Source organism: Bubalus bubalis, chromosome X, assembly GCF_019923935.1.
Source record: "Bubalus bubalis isolate 160015118507 breed Murrah chromosome X, NDDB_SH_1, whole genome shotgun sequence".
Lineage (NCBI taxonomy): Eukaryota > Metazoa > Chordata > Mammalia > Artiodactyla > Bovidae > Bubalus > Bubalus bubalis.
The window spans coordinates 50,098,467-50,107,687 of NC_059181.1; positions in this window are offsets into that span (position 1 = coordinate 50,098,467).

Consider the following 9,221-nt stretch of genomic DNA (forward strand, 5'->3'; position numbering starts at 1 on the left):
AGTTGCCTATGTATTTTAGATAAACTTGTGGGCATTGAAGTGTATGTGGCGTGCTTCTGGACTGTACATATGCTGAGTGGGCCATGTGTACCAGTGTGTACACCTGGGTGTGTGTTTGCCTGCCTGGGAATGTAAGCACACTCTCAGAAGTGATGATTGGGTTGACGTCCCATCTAGGAGAGTGTGGACACGTGTGAGGCGGCTGGCTGTGGGTATGGGGGTATGTGTGTGCACTTTTCAGGCGTGGTTGATGTCCTTATCTATGACTTGGGAGGCAAGGTGGAGTTGTCACCTGCTGGAGGGAAGAAATATTTACTTGATCAATTTTGGGGCCCAGAACATGCCTGTCAGAACCTGGTCAATGAGCAGAGAATGTGACCTGGGGCTGCTGAAACAAGAAGAGATAGCAGAAAGGTCAGGGGGGGCAGAGGAACATATAAAAATAGGAGTAGTCAGAGAGGCTACCAGTACTAGGAGCACAGAGCAATCATGTCAGGAGCAAACATGAGGGTACTAGAACAGCCCATGGTATGCTGGCTTCTGTGAGCTGCCTCGGGGAATGAGGTGAGAGGGACAGCCCAGGTGAAATATCAGACATAGGCAGTAGACAACAAGAAGATGTTCTGAAGCCAAAGTACAGAGGAGCATGGTGGGAGAGTGGGCCCTAACAGAGAGCAGAAAAGGAAACAGTTTCTGAGGAAAGGGAGAACGCCCCCCCCCTCCCCCGCCACCACTCTGTCCACCTCCAAAAGGCTGGGCTCTTCTGCCACCTTCCACTTACCTCAACCTGACGGTCAAACCTTCATGGACTAGCCTAAGCCAAGCCCTGGAGTCTGTGTGACTGAGAGGTTCACTAGCCAATGGTGGTATGTGTATCAACTTTGATGATCAGCCTTGGGACAAAGAGTGGTTCTATCTATCTAATGGTTGTAGGGTCTTATTTTGCTTATTGTTTTGTCTTTCCTTTTGCTCCTTAGTACAAGGCAAGGCAAAAGGAGGCAAATAATAACTTTGTCCCATATGACCTGAGAAGTGAGGTGATTCCTCCACAACAAGGGTGGGGAGACCAGAGTTCAGAAACAGCCAGCTCCTCTGAACTGCCCTGGGTGCACAGTGAGTGGCAGCTGTGATCAATGTCCTCCCTCGAACTAGGCAGTTCCTCCTCAGCAATGCTGAATACGTATATTCATGAGAATACAAGTTGTGTGTGTGTGTGTGTGTGTGTGCACGCACGTGCACGCGCTCACTGAAAACTGCCCAGATAAGGGTTTTAGAGCTTGTAACTGTCTGGCACATTGTTTTAGAGACTTGGGACTTGTTTGCAGATAACCTTGCTTGATTGGCAGGAAAGAGGTGAGGGAGACTGGTATTCTGAGAGGGGCAGTGTGGGTTTGGCAGAGCTGTTCAGAGTCCACATTCATGTGCAGTGCTGGGGCTCAGGACATGTCATGCATCCCCACTCAGAATGCAGCTTGGCCCTGGCACCTGGGTCCTGGCAACTGTGTGAACTGCTCGAGGAAAATCTCAAGGATCATTATCGAGGATCATCATCTTACTTGGAGACTACTATGAAGCTCTCTCAGTGAACTTCAAGATTGCTCATTGGAGACTATGGTGAACAGATAGGTCTTGATAGCATCTTGCATCACCCTTTCAAGACTCCCAACACAACAACTGTGGGAATCTTTGCCATGGTGGCTGATGAGTTCACTAGTGATAATAATGGCTCTGAGTCAGAGTAGTTGTTTGTATTGATACACAGAAAACTTCATGTTTATAAATAAAACTTCATGTTTATAAATATGTATATGTGTGTGTGTGTGTGTAGTATTAAGAATGTGTACCTATATATAGCTGTTACTATAATTTTTATCATATTCACTATCATTATCAGCTTCCTGACTAATGCACTGAAAGGATACTCACAAATGTTAGCACAGGCAACATCTGGATGATAGGATTAAGGCTAAATATTTCCGCAAACCTTCATACTTTTACGGCTTGCGGAAATGTGTGCAATGAGCGTAAAGCTTTCCCACAATCATAAAATACAAAAGGCTACAAAGTAAGTTTGATCTTTCCTTGACCATCAAGGCCCATCAGAAGTCTTGACCACTGTGTTGTCCTCATTTTGAACTCCTGTGCTGCTTCTTGTGCACACTATGCTCCTGACACTTCCATGAGCAATCAAATCATTTGATTTTTTTCTTCTTTTTACTTGCAGCTTCTTGTTATTTAATCTCTCTCATGACAAGAACTGTATTTTTATTAATAATAATTCCTTTGCAGTAGCAACCACTGACTGAATGCCTCTGATGGGCCAGGCACTGTGCCAGAGCAAAAAGGATGAAACCGCAGCCGTGGACATTTGCTGCTTCACCAAAGTGTGTTAATGACTTTCAGTAAGTATGTAATTTGACTGTACATGTTTAGAAAGTTCTATAGCATATAGTGAGAGTCTCTTTGATGTTTAAAATAAGTGAGGTTTGGTCTCTTGTGTGTCTTGGCCATTTTCCTTCTTCCTATTAATTCATTTTCCTTGTGTTATACAAATGTACTGACCCGAGAGTTACTGACTTGGGAAAAGAAAAATACTCGTCCTGCGTCACAGATAGTTTGAGAAGCAGCAGTCTGGGGACTTTGTGAAGATCAGCTGATTTATTTTCCACAATATGCCTATGAAGCAGGAGGCATTAGGCCTGGTATGGTGGTGTACGTGGAGGTGGACACAAGTTAGATGACTTCAGCTAGCTCCCCAAACTATCGTGTTAGACACCATGGGTTTGGGACCGGCATGTTCTCACTCAACTTGCATAGCTTATCTCAACTGCTGGTGCTCCATTGGTGCCTGGCACTTGTTTATCTTATCCGGACTTCAGAAGTACTGATTACACAATCCTGGCAGCTACCCTCCACCTCATAGCATCTTATGGACAATGCTGCTTCAGGACCAGCTCCACACCAGCCTTTATTACAGTCGTTGCAGCAGGCCTGGGAGCATCTTGGAGGAGCTAGCGTCTGCAAAGAGGGACATAGTTTCAAGCATGCAAACTAGGGCACTGTTTGAAGGGAAAACAGAGTAGAAGGATACTAAATGTCCATTTGCAGAAGAGCGGGCACCTAAAGGCCTTGATCACCTTTTCTGGGTCAGGGCTACTGGAGAGGGTAGAAAGTGGGTCTGTGCCTTAGAGGAGTACCTCTATAAAATAAGCCTCCCTCCACCTCTGTGTCCCCTGTGGCCCAAGTGCCCTCCCTTCTTCCTTTGTTCCTTTCTTCTCATGGAATCTGAGCTCATTCTTACTGGCTCAGCTTAGCCATAAGAGTATTCTCTTCCTGGGATAGGCCTGGACCCTGTGACCTGAGACCCAGTCCTGTGAAAAGCTTTATCTAGCCTCAGGTTTACCCTGCAGATGGGGCTCCGACTCACAGAAAAGCTCATTCCCTGGGGTTGTATCATATGGGATCTTTTGCCAGACAGATTTTGTAGGGAGTGGACATCAGAATGAAGCTGACTGGAGGAAGCCCCATGGAGAACAAAGAGACCGTGAGCCTGCACACGTGTGCATGCATGCGTCCGTGTGTGTGTGTGTGTCCGCTTGTCCAAGAGTCTAAAGTATCGTGTCCCAAATGGCACAGTGGACAGAGTATGATCAGAGTTGTTAATGTCCCCAGGAAGTTCCTGTCCTGGCTTGGACTGGCAACAGTCTTCAGGTAGTAAGGATGCACTAAGAGTCAAGGAGAGGGCAGCTCTGAGGTTCTGGGATGTCTGTTCCACTTGGAGCTGGACCAGCCTTCAGAGGAGGGGTCTGTTTTAAGCAAGTCAAGATCACAGGGCTTCTGCCACTCAGCCTCAGACTTGGAACAGAGCTCCGTTGCTGAAGTAGTAGTGTCATACAAGAAACTAAGGCTGATGCTCTGACATATGTGGCTACTGTGTGGTCATTTGAAGCTGCAGTGGTTCACTGGGGAGGCTTGTTACCAGTGTAAGGGGCAGCAAGAGTAACTCCACACCGAGACTTGCCAGTAGGTCTGAGCCTATGGTTATAAGACTGTCTTGAGAGTCAGACTGTTTGGGCTCAAAACTTTACTCTTCCCATCGTTTGCTAACTGTTCTTGGCCAGTCCACCTGACCAACTTACATGACACATCTCTAACTTGTAAAATGGGGATCACGATCTAACCTCCATTAGTGAATTGTTTGGAGTATTAGAAATTATTGAGGTGCCCTGAAGTGCATCTGGCACATAATAGATGTTCAACACACGTGGGGGTTCAACAAATTGGCAGGTACCTGACCTCAGCTAGAGGAGTTCAGGCAGGCCAGAAAGCCTCACTGACCTCTACCCGACCCAGTAACAATATCATTCGCAACTCCCTGTGCATGCTCTAGCCCTCCTCTTTAGGCAAGGGCCATGCAATCCCCTTCCTGTCCAAAGCTACTGCTCCAACAGTCCTCTCTGTGTTCCCTGTGCTGTTGATTTCACTCCTCTCTGCAATGCTACTTCTTCCATCTGAAGTAAATCTTCTCATGACTCTCTCTTACTCCACCAGATGCTGCCCAATTTCTTTGCTCCCCTTTGCAGCAAAACTCCTTTCAAGACTTGTCTATACTCACTGACTCCCCCACCTTCCATTCTCTTAAGCCTGTCCAAAGCAGGTTTTATCATCTACTCCTCCCTGAAGCTGCCCTCGTCAAGGTTACTAGGGACTTCTGAATTGCTAATTTCAGTGGTCAATTTTCCTCTTATTTCACCTGGCATCAGCATTTTGAGCATAGTTGACCACCAGCTCTCCCTTGATACACTTTGCTTCACATAGCTCCCAGTACACTACACTCTTAGTGTGTAGTGCAGCCAGCCACTTCTCACTCAGACTCCTCAGCTGGTGCCTCCTTGCCTCCTCTTCTCCCTGATCCCTTTATGCCACAGATCTCCGTCCATGATCTTCTTCTCTTCTGTACATACTCTCACCCCTTAGCCAATCTCAAATAGTCTCATGGCTTTCTAATACTGTATATACAGCTTATACACAACCTTTCAGACACACTCCTGACTTCTGTGCAACTGAATTCTGTGCAACTTCCTACTCAACCCATATGAGTGTCAAACAGACATCTTAATTCAATATGTCCAGAACTGAATTCTTGATATCCTCACTCTCCTATAAAGCCTGTTCCAACTAGGGCATCCCTTGTATCAGTTGGCTGCCACACCGTTCTACTAAGCTGCCTGGGCAAAAAACTCTCGAGTCAGCCTCAACTCCTCTCTGACACTCTACATCTAAACCATCAGGAGTTCTGTTAGATCAGTCTCATAGTGTGTCCAGAAAGGGAATGGTTCTCATCATGTCTACTGTTACCAGGATGATCCAAACCACCACCATCACCTCCAGTCTGACTTATAGCAATAGCTTCCTACCTGGTCTTTCTGCTCCCACCCTTGCCTGTTTTCTCTCTATTCTCAACATAGTAAGTAATCAAACTGATCCTTTCAGAAGGTGAGTCCGATTGTGCTACTCCTCTGCTCAATCCCTTACTGCCTCCCACCTTCTGTCTCCTTCATATTTCACTGCAAACAAGAGCCTAGTTCCTTACAACGGCCTACTAGGCCCTACATGATGTAGGATTTGGTTCATCTCTCTGACCTTATCTCCAATTCTTGTCCTTTATGCTCACTCCACACCAACCACACTGGCCTCTCCATCCTTCCCCAAATATGTTAGGTGCTCCCAGGACCTGTGCTGACTGGTCCTTCTGCTTGAACAATACTTCCTTTATGTGTCAGCAAGGCAAACCCCCTCGCCTTCTTCATTTCTTTGGTCAAATGTCATCCCACCAATGAGGACCACACTGCTCACCCACTGGTGTTGAAGTGACTGCTCCCTTTCTTTCCTGGCATGTCTCCTTCGCTTTACCCTGTTCTGATCAGCTTACCACTACTCCTGCCCCCACCAACCACAGAACTTACCACCGTCTAGGTCCAGTATAATCTGTGATTTTGAAGGTTTACCTTCTATTTTCTGTCTTTGTGCAAGAGAGCTCATGATTTGTTCATATATGTTTCTCAGGTGACTGGCACAAGTGGACCTTTGTAAATATATGTAGAGTGAGTGAATGGATGAACTGTTAAATAATCACAACGTCCAAAATAACATAACCCCAGCTATTTTTGAGAATTCACAGGCTGAGAATGAATCAGAATGATCATTCAATAAACTTTGAATGATCAGAGTTACAGGAGGGATTTCAGGCACTTCTCATGTGTTGCCCATTTTGAGATAACATTTGCAAGAGCTTCCCTGGTGGCTCAGACAGTAAAAAATCTGCCTGAAACACACGAGACTCCAGTTCAATCCCTGGGTCGGGAAAATGCCTTGGAGAAGGCAGTGGCAACCCACTCCAGTATTCTTGCCTGGAGAATTCCACGGACAGAGGAGCCTGGTGGCCTACAGTCCATGGGGTCCCAAAGAGTCGGACATGACTGAGCAACTAACACACTGTGTTACAGCTCCTATAACACATTGACACAGGAACTGAGACACAAGCTGACCAGTCAAGAAGTGGGCATGATTTTCACCAGCTATTGGTGGACTCTACCTTCTCCCCCAAGTCACCTTATGTGAGCTTTATGCCTATTGGGCGATGAGCAGTACAAGCCCAGAGTCCACTTTTCCTCCCAAATCCTGTTCTCCAAACCCTGGATTGCTCCAGAGTTATTCTTGTATAGCTTTGGCTGAGCTGAGACTCTCCTTTTGTGCAAGTGTCCTCACACAGATTTTCAAAGAAATTCCGTTAGCTCTTTGATGTTTACCCATTTCATGGCCTGTAAGGCCTAGAGTAACCTGTGAACCAGTCTCAGTACATCTTCATACAAATCATCTTTCTCTACCGCCTGCATGACTCCAAAATCATTTCCTTCAGAAAGCTGGATTTCTATGCTTCTGCCAAATGAAAGAGACAAGAGGGATCCTGACTGCTTCCCAACTCACAAGGGTGAATGTGAGCCCCGGCAGAATGCTCACCTGTCTTTCACCATGACCGTGGTCTGCTGTGCACCTGACTGATGAGGCCAGGGCCATAACACTGGGCCCAAGGAGAATGTCCTCCAAGGACAGCCTTTTTTTTTTTTTTTTTTTTTTTGCATGTGCAGATACTCACTGCTTGCTGTGTCTACTCCGGGCACTCTATTCTGCTCAAGTTAAGAAGTCCTCCTGGTTTATATTCCCTTTCAGGTTGGAAACAGCATCAGTGAGCAATGTTGCAGGCCAAGAAAGGATGCTGCTTGGTTGGTCCACTGTGTGACAGCCAGGACCTAGGATTCGAGGTTTTATGGAGTGTTCAGTGTGGCGAAGTTTATGAGCCATGCGTTGTGCCAGGGAAGACACAATTGTTTTGGATGAAAATGCTCATTCTACACATAGCAATGCCTCAAAGATACCTGCCAGTTGGGGCCATAACAAATGAGAGTAAATGGATGCTCACAGCTACTCCCCAAATGGCTTCTTAAACTTACTTTCCTGTGTCTCTTCACTCTACTCCAGCATGCTCCTCACTTTTACCCTGGGTTGTGGTGAAGTCTGAAGACAAAAGACTTCCCCAAGGCTGGGTGGAGCCCTAGGCGTGCTGGTGATGATGCAGTCTGTCTGCCATTTTCATGTAACAGTCTGGGCTTTAGACTTGGCCCATGTTGGGTCATTTTCAGGGCAGTCACTGACCAACCAGGTTTCCCTAGCAACTTGCTTCTGGTAACTGATCCTAAGTTTGTTCCTCTGTAAACTTGTCTTAGTGGCACCTACCTTGCCAGACTGTTGCAAAAGTTAGAGATAATCTATGAAAACAGCAATCAAAGTTCCTGGCACAATTTAGCCACTCAGGAAATGGCAGCTGCCCCTCTCACCATGCATGGAGGACTTTTGGGCTCTTTACCCGTGAGTTCCCTAAACAGCTAGATTTTCCTAGGACCCAGAAATTCAATCCACTTCAGAGGCATCTTGGCAGCTGAAAGTGTAGCTATTCCACTCACTTTGTGGAGACTCCGTTGGGGTGGGGTAGGCTTAGGTTGCTGATTTATGAACACAAAGCAAGAGGCCCCAGCCTGTGTCTTATCTTGATACTGCTCAAAGCTGAAAGAATTCAAATAACTGAAAAAATGAGTAGTTTCTTTTGCTCACCACCTTCCAGAGGCCCCTTTCCCTGCTTCTCCCTCAGCGCTGTCATTCATTTCACAGCCAACAGAAATCCTGCCCTTGTTCAGTGTTCACCTGAGCAAATGTAGATTAACTCTGCAGTACCAATGTAGTGTGTTGGGAATGGGGAGGGGTGGGAGACTCACTAAACTTCCAGGCCAAGGTGGGGACTGAGCCTGGACCATTTGTTGCTCCCTTACTGGGCTGGGGAAGGTCACCCATTCCTTGGCACAGCCCCAGGGTGCCTCCTACCCAAGACCTTTCAGGATTCCAGCAGTCATATCTCTTATAGTACAGCTTGTGGTGCACTCCCACTCTTTTCTCGCTTTATCCTGGGCACTGCTGATTCCCTGACTGAATTCAGCTTCTTGGCCCATACTTGCAAATAGGCATTTTAGACAACTGGATGATTATTCCCACCAGGGCCAAAGAAAACGTGGACTCAGACAGGTTTGGGAAGGACACTATTTCTTTCCCTGAGCGAGCTGGCACTTGCTGCAAAACGGGGATGGTGCTGGTGTCACTGACCTGACAGAAATAATGTGTGGCAAGCCCCCAGTACAAAGGAGATGCTCAACAAATCTTTGCCCTGCACGTTTTCCCACTTACTAGTTGACTAACCTGGAGCTGACTGACTTCTCTGGGTCCCTTCCTGTAAAAGAGGGAAGGTTTAAGTCAGCCTTTCCGCCCAAAGCATTTGAGGCTATAGTTGGGGTTACTGAGGACTGTCCCACTGAGTTTACATGTTTCTTTTGAAGACGGTGACTTTGTGAGTACATTGGCAGGCAGAGAAGGACAGCAGGTGGCCTATAGGGAAACACTCTGGATTTGCTGGGAGTGGACATGGGGTGTTGTCTAGCATCTGTCACTTGCTACCTCTGTGGTTCTAGACCGGAATGTCATTCAGCAATCTGAACCTCAGATTTACACCTTGTCTACCTCTGGAGCCACTCTGGACAAATATGGCCCGTCCAGGCCCCAAAACATGCCTTTTGATCTTCTGCAGCCCAAGTGCCTGAATCATAGAGTTTCCCACT